Below are 12,547 nucleotides of genomic sequence, written 5' to 3' on the forward strand. Positions count from 1 at the left end.
TTAAATAACCTCTCAACCTCACACACGTAAGAAGGGTTACATTAAGCTTTAGGGATTCCAAGTGATAAATCTCTTCCTAATTTTAGACCTAACCCTTGGTCTAGAAGAAAGGTCCCTAACCACAATTAAGCCCTAGATACTAAAATCACCTCAACTCTTCACTCCGTTGCACTCGCAATTAAGCCCCAGCGGAGGGTCATCCCTTTGCTCATTCACTCTATTATGGCCGCAGAAAACTCGAAGAATGGAGGTAGAATCTATCACACCGGAGGGGAAAGGGGACGCTCCTGTACCTCTCGACTCACTCTCTCAATCCTCCCCAATCAAGCTTTATCTAAATCTCGTGGTGTGTCACTCACTCACAAGGGTTACCACATGAACTCTCAACACTAGTGTCACTCTAAGGGTGTATTCAAACAATCAAATATTCAAGATTGGAAGTCACAATAACATCAATTAATTGAAAGCATAATAAAAAGATTCAATGAAACTAATACATCCTAGGGTTCACAAATACCCAAGTACCCACTAGGGGTTTAGCTCTCCATGGAGCACAATACAAACGATAATGAAATCAAATGTAAAAGAAAGCAATCCATAGGAAAACCCCCTCGATAGTTATGGCGATGGTCTTGTAGAGAGTCCTCTACTCGTCGCAAGATTCCCTTGTCTGGTATAAGATACGCCTCGCCGAATCAATCCGACGGAGGCTCCCTTACCAACCTTCTTCTAAAGAGATGATGATGTCAGAGCCGTAGAACCTCTCCAAATTTCTAGCCAATATTTCTCAAAACCCTAGCCGCAGCCCTCTCTCATGTTGGGGAAGAGATGGAGAAAAGAATGTTGAAATCAGGGTTGAAATCGGTCTTAAATAGGGTTGAAATCGGGATTCCACACGCCCCGGTGGATATTCCACACTGGCCTGTGGAATTAACGCACGGGTGTGTGGAATTTCCACATGCCTGTGTGGCTCCTCTGTTTTGCTCCTTCTTCGGCCGGCTGTGAACAGTACCTGCTATAGTGATTTGCTATAATGACATCCCGAAATACTCCCGAATCCATGCTTTCATCGAGGTAACGTAAACGGGCACACGTTCGTGTCGTATATTGTCTTGGTTCTTCAATAAACGGTCACGTTGGTGGAGATCTTACTAAATATACACAAGCCAGAATACTAGGATGTAACTGCCTTCGTGCCCCTCCGAATCATTGCCTTAGCTCGAATACAAGGAGGTTGGCACACATTCTAGCATTCTAAACCCGACTTATGTCTCCGCGTTAGAGCCTTCTCAAGATCTCCTCCAAATAATGCGTAAAACGATCTACAATGGCTTCTTTCACAAATAATCAGCCTCACAACCCAACCTACATAAAAGTACATAAATATACACATATTAGCGCTAAAACTTGACAAAAGTAATGCTCATCATAAGGAAAGAACGCTTCGCATTCTTATCGCATAAGCACTTATCAAACTCCCCCACACTTAAGCTTTTGCTTGTCCTCAAGCAAAAGTTAAAACATTGTATGCATAGATGAAGGGACTATCGGAAGTGCTTGGCCTTAGGTTCACCAAAGCATGGAAAGAAAGCATTCTAATAGTAAAGGAAATTTCAACACTAAATACGAAAGAATCAATGCTCTAGCTAAAAACTTGAATTAAAAAGGACAACAAACCCGAAATCGTGTAAGTGTGTGAACGCACTCAATTCAACCCAAAGTATACTCCTCAAAGTTCTAGGTATAAGGGACTTATTTATCTACAAAGAGTACCAAACATTTCAAAAAGGGTAGTAGCTTCACACATCCTCTAAGGTAGTCCTTTCCAAAGCGGCCGCTAAGGTGGTTTTCACACTTTCGAGGTGGTAGCTCTTTCTACCGGGGTGGTAGCTTTCACACATCCCATGAGATAGCTCTTTCTCTCAATAGGGCAAATCTAGTATCCAACTTATGAGAGTAGCTTCATACATCATGGGTGGTAGCTCTTTCCACCAAACAAGCACAATTAAACAATAAAAACACTTTGTTTTTTTTCTTTCTTTTCCATTTTTAATTTTTTTTAGTAAAGAAACACAAGAAACTAAACTAAAACTGGTCCCTTTAACCTTAGACTTGAGTTTCCAAAAGAGTTTAAAGAGTGAGAAGTGCACAAAATGTTATTCGGGCAAAAATTCCTAAAAATTCAAGCAAGAACTAGTGCATGAGAACATTCAATGTTAAAAATTCTCCTAAACTCAAGAATACCGTCATTGCAACTAAGGTGAACCGCCATTGGCTATGTGAGCATATATATCAATCAAAATAGTGTAAAAGATATGTGCACTATGAAACTTCCCCCCCCCCCCAACACTTAAGTTGTACATTGACCTCAATGTACACATGCAAGCTCACTTATAATGTATATCAATCAAGAATAAATGTGGGAGAAGCAATCGAAACAATACTCCCCTGACTCCTTGATAAGTGCTTGTGCGATATGAATGCGAAGCGTTCATTTCCTTATGTTGAGCATTACTTTTCTCAGGTTTTTAAACTAATATGTGTGTTTTTATGTTACTTTAGTGCAGGTAGGGTTGTGAGGCCAAGTATGAAGGAAAGAAGCCAATGTGGATTACAATGCACCGATTTTGGAGGAAATCTTGCTAAGGTTCAAACGCTAAGACATAGGTCGATGTGAGATGCTAGAGTGTGTGCCAACCTCCTCGTATTCGAGTTGGCACATCCATTTGGAGGGCACAAAGGCAGTCACACTCGAGCATTCTGACTTATGCACATAGAACAAGAGCTTCACCAACGTTCCTATCATTGAAGATGCAAGTGATCCACGACGTGAACGTGTGCCCGTTTGCGTTACTCCGATGAAAGTATGGATTCGGGAAGCTATTCAGGCCGGATATTGTAGCAGAGCACCGTAGCAACACAGGAGAAATTACTGTAGCAGCACTGTTCACAGTCGGCCGAGAAAACAGGATTTTAGAGGATCCACACAGGCGCATGAAGCATCCACGCCAATGTAGTCGCCCGATTCCAGCCCTATTTAAAGCCGAATCAGCCCCGATTTTAGTATTCTTTTCTCCATCTTTTCCCCAACTTGAGAGAGGGCTTTGGCTATGGTTTTGAGGGGCATTAGCCAAGGTTTTGGGGAGGTTCTATGGCTTCGACATCGTCATTCCTTAGGAAGAAGGTTGGTAGGAGAGCTTCCATAGAGGCGTATCCTATACCGGACGAGGGAATCCTTGGACGAAGAGTAGAGCACTTTCCACAAGATTATCGACACAACTATGAAGGGGTTTCTTTATGGATTTATTGCTTTTACATTCTATTTCTTTGATTGTACTTAGCTCCATGGAGAGCTAAACCCCTAGTGAGTACTCCGGTATTTGTGAACCCTAGGATGTATTCGTTTCTTTAAATCTCTTATTTAAGCTTTCAATTAATTGATGTTTATTGTGAGTTCCAACCTTGAATGCTTGATTGTATGAACATTTCCCCTAGAGTGACACTAGGGTTGAGAGTTCTTGTTGGTAACCTTGTGAGTGAGTGACACACCACGAGTGTTAGACAAAGCTAGGTTGGAGAGGGTTGAGAGGGTGAGTCGAGAGGTACAGGAGCGTCCCCTTTCCCCTCCGACGTGATAGATTCTACCTCCATTCCTCGAGTTCTTTGCGGTCATAATAGAGTGAATGGTCTAAGGGATGAACTTCCGCTGGGGCTTAGTTGTGCGTGCAACGGAGTGAAGCGTTGAGGTGATCTTAGTATCTAGGGCTCAATTGTGGTTAGGGACCTTCTACCTGGACCAAAGGGTTAGGTCTATAATTAGGAAGAGATTTATCACTTCGAATCCCTAGAGCTCATTGTAACTCTATACGAGAGCGAGGTGTTGAGATTGTTCGATTTCTCCTCCGGGACATGTATAGAGTTAGGCATAGTTGACCTTAGATTTGGGATTATGTAATTAAGGATTTCCACGACTCACCATTGCATTGATTAGGAAGCATAATAGAGGGTTCTTGCACTTGAAACAATTATCCTGGGCAGAGCATTATCCGGGTATCCCATCTTTATCGAATGCCTTATCCCCTTCTTTGCTTTTGCTCTCTTATTTGTTGCTTTTATTGTGGAGAATTGAATCATTGTCACACTCATCATTATTGATCTTTAACATAGCTAAGAATCAGATTAAGTATTTTTATTCCCTACTCCCTGTGGATTCGATACCCGCTCACTCGGGATTATTACTTTGACAAACCCGTGCACTTGCGGGATATACGCAAGGGGACCTTGTCAAGTTTTTGGCGCCGTTGCCGGGGATTAGGCATTTAGAGATACTTTGCACTTTGTTTTCTTGGCTATTTACCCATCATTCTATTTCACATCTCTTCTCTATCACCGTTCTGATTTGTTCTTAAAAAAAAATATATATATTATTTCACACTTTCTTATTTTTCCATCATTCTCATTTGTTTCCTTTTGTCATGTCTTACTTTTTCTTGTAAGGATTTTAAATGATGATTGACCCAGTCGTTGCTCTATATTTGCAGGTCGAAGCTCTCAGTAAAAAAGTTGATAGAATTGTTACTTCACGACAACAAAACATTCCATGTTACAACGCATATTATCCAATTGAAGTGGGCTACCCAAACGTATTATGGGATAATGGTGAACAACATTGGGAGGCACCTCAAGAGGAATGTCAAACGGGTGAGATACTTGGAGAGGATGCATTTCAGTTACAAAGAGTATTAGCTAACTTTAGTGAAGCATCCGATGTCTGCGTCCAAAATATGGAGACCACACGAAGATGTCTTGAGGCCTCCTATAAAAACCTTGGGCATCAACTAGGAGGGATACTTGACACACTCTCCTGGGAACAACAAGTATTTGAGCAAGCAAGTCAAGTTCCTTATAGAGAAGATGTGGTAGTGAATGACAATGAAGAAGTGGGACGGAACGAGTATGATGTTGTCGAGATTTAGAGGATACAAGAAGAACCGTTCATTCAATGTGATAATTGTTTGAGTGGACGGTATGTTTGTGAGCATGAAATGGTGCAAGGAGAGTTGGTGAAGACATATTGCTTTCAAGTTGAAATGGAAGAAGACGCAAATCCTAAGGTAATGGAGCAAGCATCTCTCTTTGGGATTAATCAACTCATAAATTGCAAGAAAGAGATTTTGTGTTTGGAAAAAGACGTGGGTGGGAGATTGAAGCCATCCAATGACCCACCTGTGCAAGCTTGGACAATTCCCAACCCAAATTATTTCCGTGGAGGCCAAAGGTAAGATAGTTGGACTCTGCAACAAATATTCCACCTCGGCAAGTAGATATTTTGGTTTAAAGGAAGTAGCTATGCAATATCTAATCGGGAGGAACACACTCTTTTCAAGTCCCCATAAGGTAAGGAAGAGGTAGGCCAAGCTAAGTGACGTAAAACAAGCGCTTCTTGGGAGGCAACCCAAGCAATTACTGTTTTCCTACTTTTTAGTTTAGTGTTTGCATGAATAAGAGTTTGAGTGTTGGTGTTTTGATTCTTATATGCCATTTCTATGCTTTTCTTGTGCACCGTTGGTGTTATCTTGTGCTTTCATGTGTTTTGGTGAAGTTTTGGTCGTTTGAGCTATTTTTCATGTTTTTCACTGGTAAAACTTGCATATTTTTCATGTGCTTTCATGTTTTTCAAGTGTGGCAGATTATCCCGAGAGCACAAAGGGGCGTGGACTCGCCTATGTGGGCGACCTTGTGAAAACTGCACAGGCGTGGGTAATTTCCACACGCCCGTGCGAAACTCTACAGAGGAGTCCTCTCCATCCCTAGAAGACACAGGGGCGTGTGGCTGCCTCTGTGAGTTGGGGATGTGAGTGTCCACGCCCGTGGGGAATTTCCGCACGGGCGTGTAGAACACTTGGCATTTTTCTCGGATGTTCAGTGAAGCCACAGGGGCGTGCTGCAGCCCCTGTGGGTCGGGCGCACGGGCGTGGGTATTTTCCACACGCCCGTGCGAGAGCAGTCATAGTCGAAGGAGTGTTTTCCCGAGAGCGCATACGGGCGTGTGTATGGCCTTGGGGCTCTCCTGTAATGAGGCGCAAGGGCGTGGGCAATTTCCACACGCCCGTGTGGATGTACAGAAATGCTAGAACAGCAGGTTTTCTTTAAAATCTTTTCGGGTTTCTTCATCTTTTGACCCTCAAGCATTTTGAGAACACATCCTTGCTCTCCTGACCTCTCACCGTCATTTTAGAGGGTTGTTAATTTCCACACGCCCGTGTGGATGTACAGAAATGCTAGAACAGCGTGGGTATTTATTTAAGCCGGAGGTGATACACTTAGCCACTTATCATTATCTTTGTTTTTCATGATGTGTTTGCTTGGGGACAAGCAAATGCTTAGGTGTGGGGATAATTGATAAGTGTCTAAATGTACGTATTTGAGTGTATGTATTTGTTACCTCTAGCATGTATTTTCATTAGAATTGATGCCCGTTTTGTGCTTAATCGTGTGTTATTTGCTTTGCAGGGCACGAGAACACCATGGATGACACGAGGATATGATTCGGGTGAAAAAGAGAAGAAAACCAGGGTGTAGTATTGTAGCATCAACACTGTAGTAAGATTACTGTAGTTGTCACTGTAGCACCGGGAGAGTTTCAAGTCAGGATTTGGATCATGGCATACGGCCTCAATGCTGCCCGGTATAGAGCCCGGGATGATCACTGTAACTATAATAGAAGATATTTACTTGATGGAGTTTGCCTACCCCAAATAGTGTCAATGTTGAGCTCCATAGCGAGTGGTATAGCACTCAGGATGGAGGCTATAAGGAGTGGTATAGCACTTGGTATAGCACTCATGATGGGGGCCATAGGGAGTGGTATAGCACTCGGGATGGAGGCCATCAAGAGGGCCATAGGGAGTGGTATAGCACTCGGGATAGAGGCCATCAAGGGGGTATGATGAGTGGTATATAGAGGGAATTTTGGAGAAAGATTGGGGACTTTTTGGCTGGACTTCTTGGAGACTCTAGGGCAGACTTTTGAAGGGTTTTTGGCAGCCATCACTCGGAGGAAAGAGAGAAACGAAGACACCATTCTTTGGGAGTGTTTGGCTTGAAGCTTGGGAAGATCAAGAGCTTGAACTTAAAGGGGAAGCCTCATCATTAAAGGAGGAGAAGCATTCGGCATCTCTAGGGCTAGAAGAAGCATCATTCGGCCGGCATTCTCTCTCCTCTTCATCATTCGGACTAGGGAGTGTCATTTATGCATTTACTTCTTGCTTTTTGTTGTGTTTGAGATACTTATTTGTATGATGGCACACTAGACCCCCAAGGTCGCTGGATGTAGGTGAACCTTGGGGGTTCATCTTGTATTTTTGGATGCTACATTTATATTTAATATGCATTGGTGTGATTTATGATTTGGCTCATTGTGTTTCATGCCTAGAACTATTATGTGGAGAAATCCTTAGTTCTTGTTTGAGTTGTACATGTAGATGTGACCTACTCGCGTGTACTAGATCGTTAATGAGCTAATAGGGGTATTTGTTGACCAACATGCCGAGAAATTGGTTGTAGGTAGCCCCTCCGAACCATGAGGATAAACTTAGGTTAAGTGTGTCCTTGTTGCGTGATCTCCATTCACTTAATGCAATCGTAGGAATGTGATTAAGGAGAGATCCTTGTTATCATTTGTATGGGATTAGGGTTTAGCCACCGAGAAATTGGGGTTGAACTATTGTTGAGGTCCGTCGGTCTAAATCACCCGTGCCATGTATTTTCATGCATCCTTATATCTTGATGACCCCCCTTGGGAATCCTCATCCCTAGGCCTATTCTTATCATTATTGCTCTTGTGATTTTCTTGCTTGACTTGGAGTTGTTACACTTGTGTTTTATTTACAATCTTGCTTGTATTAGATTAGTATACCATGCTTGAATTGTAAGGTTAGAAAGTGAGTGATGGAGGAGTAATAGGAGCTCCTTAACCCCGTGGAATACGATCCTTGGGCTTTTGCTCAAGGTATTACTTGGCGACCCCGTACACTTGCGGGTGATCAATCAATAATCAGTCGGTAGCTGAGAATACTCCTCAGTGTCCTTGAATGCCTCCTCGTATAGCCCAAGCGAGACTTAGAACTGCATGATGCTCATGTAGTAGTGATGTACAAATGCTCTGAACTGGATGACGTCCATGCTGTCGAATCACTCATATGATCTATCGAACTCAAATGATGACAAAACCTCAAGTGTGAGCTCACGGATGGCTGGCTTTCTAGTCGTCAATAACCGACCCCACCCCCCTACTGAAACAAGGTCCTCGACCTCTTCAGTAAATTTATCCCCCTTCTGTAACTCTCAGAGTATGCTACTGTCCAGATACCGAGTCTGTCCGAACCGAAGTCTTGACCGATGCACAAAACGAGCCTGATGTTCGTGAATAGCGAAACTTATGCCCTCGGACTCGGAGGATGACTCCCGCGGCCGTTTCTCTGCTTGCTTCTTTAACTTACTGCCATATCCTGCAAATTTTCAAAGGAAATCAATAAAAAAACTGGATAAATGATGCTGCAAAAATTCACACAGTCGTGGGAAATTTCCGCATGCTCGTGTGGATCTCACAGGGCGTGAAGAACCGCACGGCTGCGCCTCAAAAATCCAACAAAACACTTCTAAAACTCTTCTAACTTCATTCTAAGCATGCTCATACACTCTAAGTGCAAAAACGAAGCATTCTTAGCAAGTTGATCTATTAGAATCAAGAATTGGCAAAGAAAATCAAAGATAGGGGTTTACCGACGAGTTGAGATGAGGAGAATAGGAATAGGCCGGAAAACCAAGTAAAACTCCTCCAAAATCGGCATTACGAGGTCGGAAACCAATGCTAGAGTATTCTGAAGAGAGTGGAGAGGATGTAGATGAAGAGAAATAGGTCCTCTTTAAAAAGAACTCGCTCCCCTTGGAGTTCTGTATATCCGCACGGGCGTGCAGAAATTCCACACGCCCGTGTGTCTCCACAGTGGAGAGCCACAGGGGCAGACGCACACCCCTGTGGACTCTCGGGATAGCTCTTGCTCTCTCTAAAAACCCTCGCACAGGCGTGTGGAAATTACCCATGCCCGTGCGCCCGACCTAAAGGGGAAGCCGCACGCCCCTGTGCTCTCTCTGTCCAACCGAGAGAGAATCACTAAGTGTTTTGCACGCCTGTGTGGAAATTCTGCATAGCCGTGGACAATCACAGGTCCAACTCACAGGGTCATTTGCACGCCCCTGTGCGCTCTCGGGATGGAGAAGGGATCGTCTGCAGAAATCCGCATGGGCGTGCGGAAAATACCCACGCCCGTGCATTTGTCACAAGGTTGCCCATAGGGGCGAGTCTACGCCCCTGTGTGCTCTCGGGAAAAACATTCTATGTTTCTGCAGAACAATGCACGCCCGTGCGGTAATTCTCCACGGCCGTGCGATAATCGCAAGGTCGCTCACAGGGGCCAGTCCACGCCCTTGTGCCTTCTCTGGATGAGCTCGCAATACAACCCCACTGGCGTGTGGAAATTCCACACGCCTGTGCATTTTCTCTGGATGACTTGAAAAACTCTGCAGGCTCTACAGAAATTTTCTGAACATGTTTACACATTCAGAGCCTGCTCTTTTATACAACAATTACCAGTGAAAAACAATAGAAACAAGCTGAAGTGAATAAATCTTCACCAAATCTACATGAAAACACATGATCACACAGAAATCCACTAAAATAAAAACAACACAAGCATCTAAACATGAAGACACCAACACTTAACAAGTTATTCATGCAAAACTAAACTATGACTAGGAAAAACAGTAAACACTTGAGTTGCCTCCCAAGAAGCGCTTGTTTGATGTCACTAAGCTTGACGTACCTCATCTTACCTTACGGGGATTCATAGATGAAAGTTGCCCTCTTACTCATAGGTTGAAAGCATGATGAGCAAAGTCTCTTGAGAGTAGAGGGTGAATTGTCGGGCTTGGGACTACCTAGAAATGGTACATCGTTTGGTTCGCCACACCTCCAACAGTCTTGGAGTGTTTCCGGTGGCGTCTCCTTGCCCTCTTCATCTTTCGGAGCACCTTCTTCAAGATCCCCAGGGTAGATGGTACTTTTTCAGTCGAACCAAGCATCATTACTTCTTCAATTTCCTCCTCTTGGTCGAACAAACCCTCATACGGGTACTCATCAACAATCTCATCAGTAGTGTCTAGAAAATACAAAGTATCATCAAAATCAAGAGAATACCGCATGGCTTCATCAAGGTGGTATGTGAGCTTGTCATCTCTGACTCTCAAAGTTAGCTCCCCGCCATCCATGTCAATCAATGCTTTGGAAGTCCGCAAGAATGGTCTCCCAAGTATCAAGGGTACATCCGCTTCCTCATCGATGTCTAGCACTACAAAGTCAACCGGAAAAATGTATTTGCCCACCTTGATAAGCACGTCTTTAATAATGCCCCTCGGATGTCGCACCATTTGGTCCGCCAATTGTAAAGTCATGCGAGTGGGCCTAGGCTCACCCAAGCCTAGCTTTTGAAAGAAAGTGTATGGCATGACGTTGATGCTAGCCCCTGAGTCTACCAATGCCATTTCTTCTTGTTTGACATGTTCTTTTGCAACACCACCGAGCATGATGCATCTAAAATCATTGAAGCACTCTCCTCCAACTTCCTCTTGTTAGTCAACAAGTCTTTCAAGAATTTTGCATACTTAGGCATTTGAGATAATGCCTTAACAAAAGGAATATTGACGTGGAGTTGCTTGAACAAACTCAGGAATTTATTGTACTGTTCATCCCCTTGGTCATTCTTCAATCTAGAAGGATAATGGATTCTCGGCTTGAAAGATGGGGTTGCCATTTCCTTCTCTTTGCTTGTTCCCTCTTCAACCTCTATAACCTCGGGTGCGTGTTCTTTTGGTTTCTAACCAGGAAGCCTACCTTCAACCTCACGACCACTTCTCAAAGTGATTGCCTTTACATGCTCTCTAGGGTTGGTCTCGGTATTACTCGGCAAACTTTCCATATGGCTTTTCCGAGAGAGACTTCGCAATCTGCCCCACCTGATTTTCAAGGTTATGCAAAGAGGCGGTGTGATTGCGAAGTGTAGCCACAACTGATTCAAACCTTGTATTTAAAGATTGCACAATTCTAATCAAGGCATTCTCCAAATCATTCATTCGGGTTTCCAAACCTGAAACTTTGTTTTCCACGTTCGGGGCTTGTTGTTGGAAACCCGGTGGCCCCATTGCCTTTTGTGGACTTTGGTTGCTCCATGAGAAATTGGGATGAATCTTCGAACCTGGATTGTAGGTATTGCTATATGGGTTTCCTTGAGTCCTCATGCCATTACCTACAAAATCGACGTTCTCAACCGAAGATGCATCACCAATAGAGATCGGGCAATCGGAAGGAGCATGTCCTCAACCACACCCGGTGCAAGTACTCACGGCCGCCACTCTATTTGGAGTTAGAAGATCTAACTTCTTACTCAAATTTTCCACTTGTGCCGCTAATGAAGTTACTGCATCTATCTCATGAAGACCGGCCACATTTTTCCTCTCCCTGGTATTCCATTGGTAGCTGTTTAAACCCATTTCTTCAATAAGTTGATGGGCCTCATCGGGGGTCTTGCTACCTAAGGTAACTCCTGCTGACGCATCCAAGAGTTGTCTTGTACTCGGATTCAACCCGTTGTGAAAAGTCTGAATTATCATCCACTCCGGGAATCCGTGTTGTGGGCACTTTTCTCAGGAGCTCCTTGAACCTTTCCCATGTCTCGAATAGAGACTCTAATTGCGACTGTACAAAGGATGAGATCTCCTTCCTAAGCTTTGCAGATTTTCCAAGAGGGAAATAACGGGCTAGAAAAGCTTCTACCATCTCCTCCCATGTAGTAATCGAGGCTTTAGGTAATGAGTCTAGCCACTGCGTTGTTATCCCTTTTAGGGAAAATTGAAAGGCTCACAACTTAATGGCATCATCTGTCACCCCGTTTATCTTGAGCATATCACACACCTCGAGAAAGTTCTCTATGTGACTGTTTGGATCCTTATCGGCCAAACCATTAAATTGTGTGGATTGCTGCAACATGTGGATGAATGCAGGCTTTAGCTCGAAATTCTGAGCTGTAATTGGGGGTCGCACAATACTCGATTGTGTGCCCAAAACTAAGGGTCTAGCAAAATCAAAGAGTGTCCTCTGTTGCTGATTCTGTTTTGTCATATTATCTGATCCTTCAACATCCAAATCAGCTAGATTAGATTGTTCTCCCACAGGTCCTTTCCCCTTTTCTTCTAAGTGTTCTTTCAAGCTCAGGATCTCCTTCAATCAATATTGATGGGTTCCCTCGGGTCATCAACCTAAAGCTGCACAAAGGAAAGAAAACAAATCAGAACGATGATAGAAAAGAAAATGTGAAATAGAATGGATAAAGGAATAGCTAAGGAAACAAAAGTGCAAAGTATCTCTAAACGCCTATTCCCCGGCAATGGCGCCAAAAACTTAACAAGGCTCCCCGCAAGTGCACGGAGTTGT

General features: G+C 43.6%; 1 non-coding gene across 1 annotated transcript; it reads left to right on the forward strand.

Moving 5' to 3' along the window:
* The first annotated feature begins 11,737 nt into the window (after positions 1 to 11,737).
* Positions 11,738 to 11,845, forward strand: LOC120252296. Its single transcript, XR_005533837.1, has one exon. It is a non-coding gene; the product is annotated as a small nucleolar RNA R71 (small nucleolar RNA).
* Positions 11,846 to 12,547: the final 702 nt, after the last annotated feature.

This window comes from Dioscorea cayenensis, chromosome 20, assembly GCF_009730915.1.
Source record: "Dioscorea cayenensis subsp. rotundata cultivar TDr96_F1 chromosome 20, TDr96_F1_v2_PseudoChromosome.rev07_lg8_w22 25.fasta, whole genome shotgun sequence".
In the NCBI taxonomy this organism is placed as follows: domain Eukaryota; kingdom Viridiplantae; phylum Streptophyta; class Magnoliopsida; order Dioscoreales; family Dioscoreaceae; genus Dioscorea; species Dioscorea cayenensis.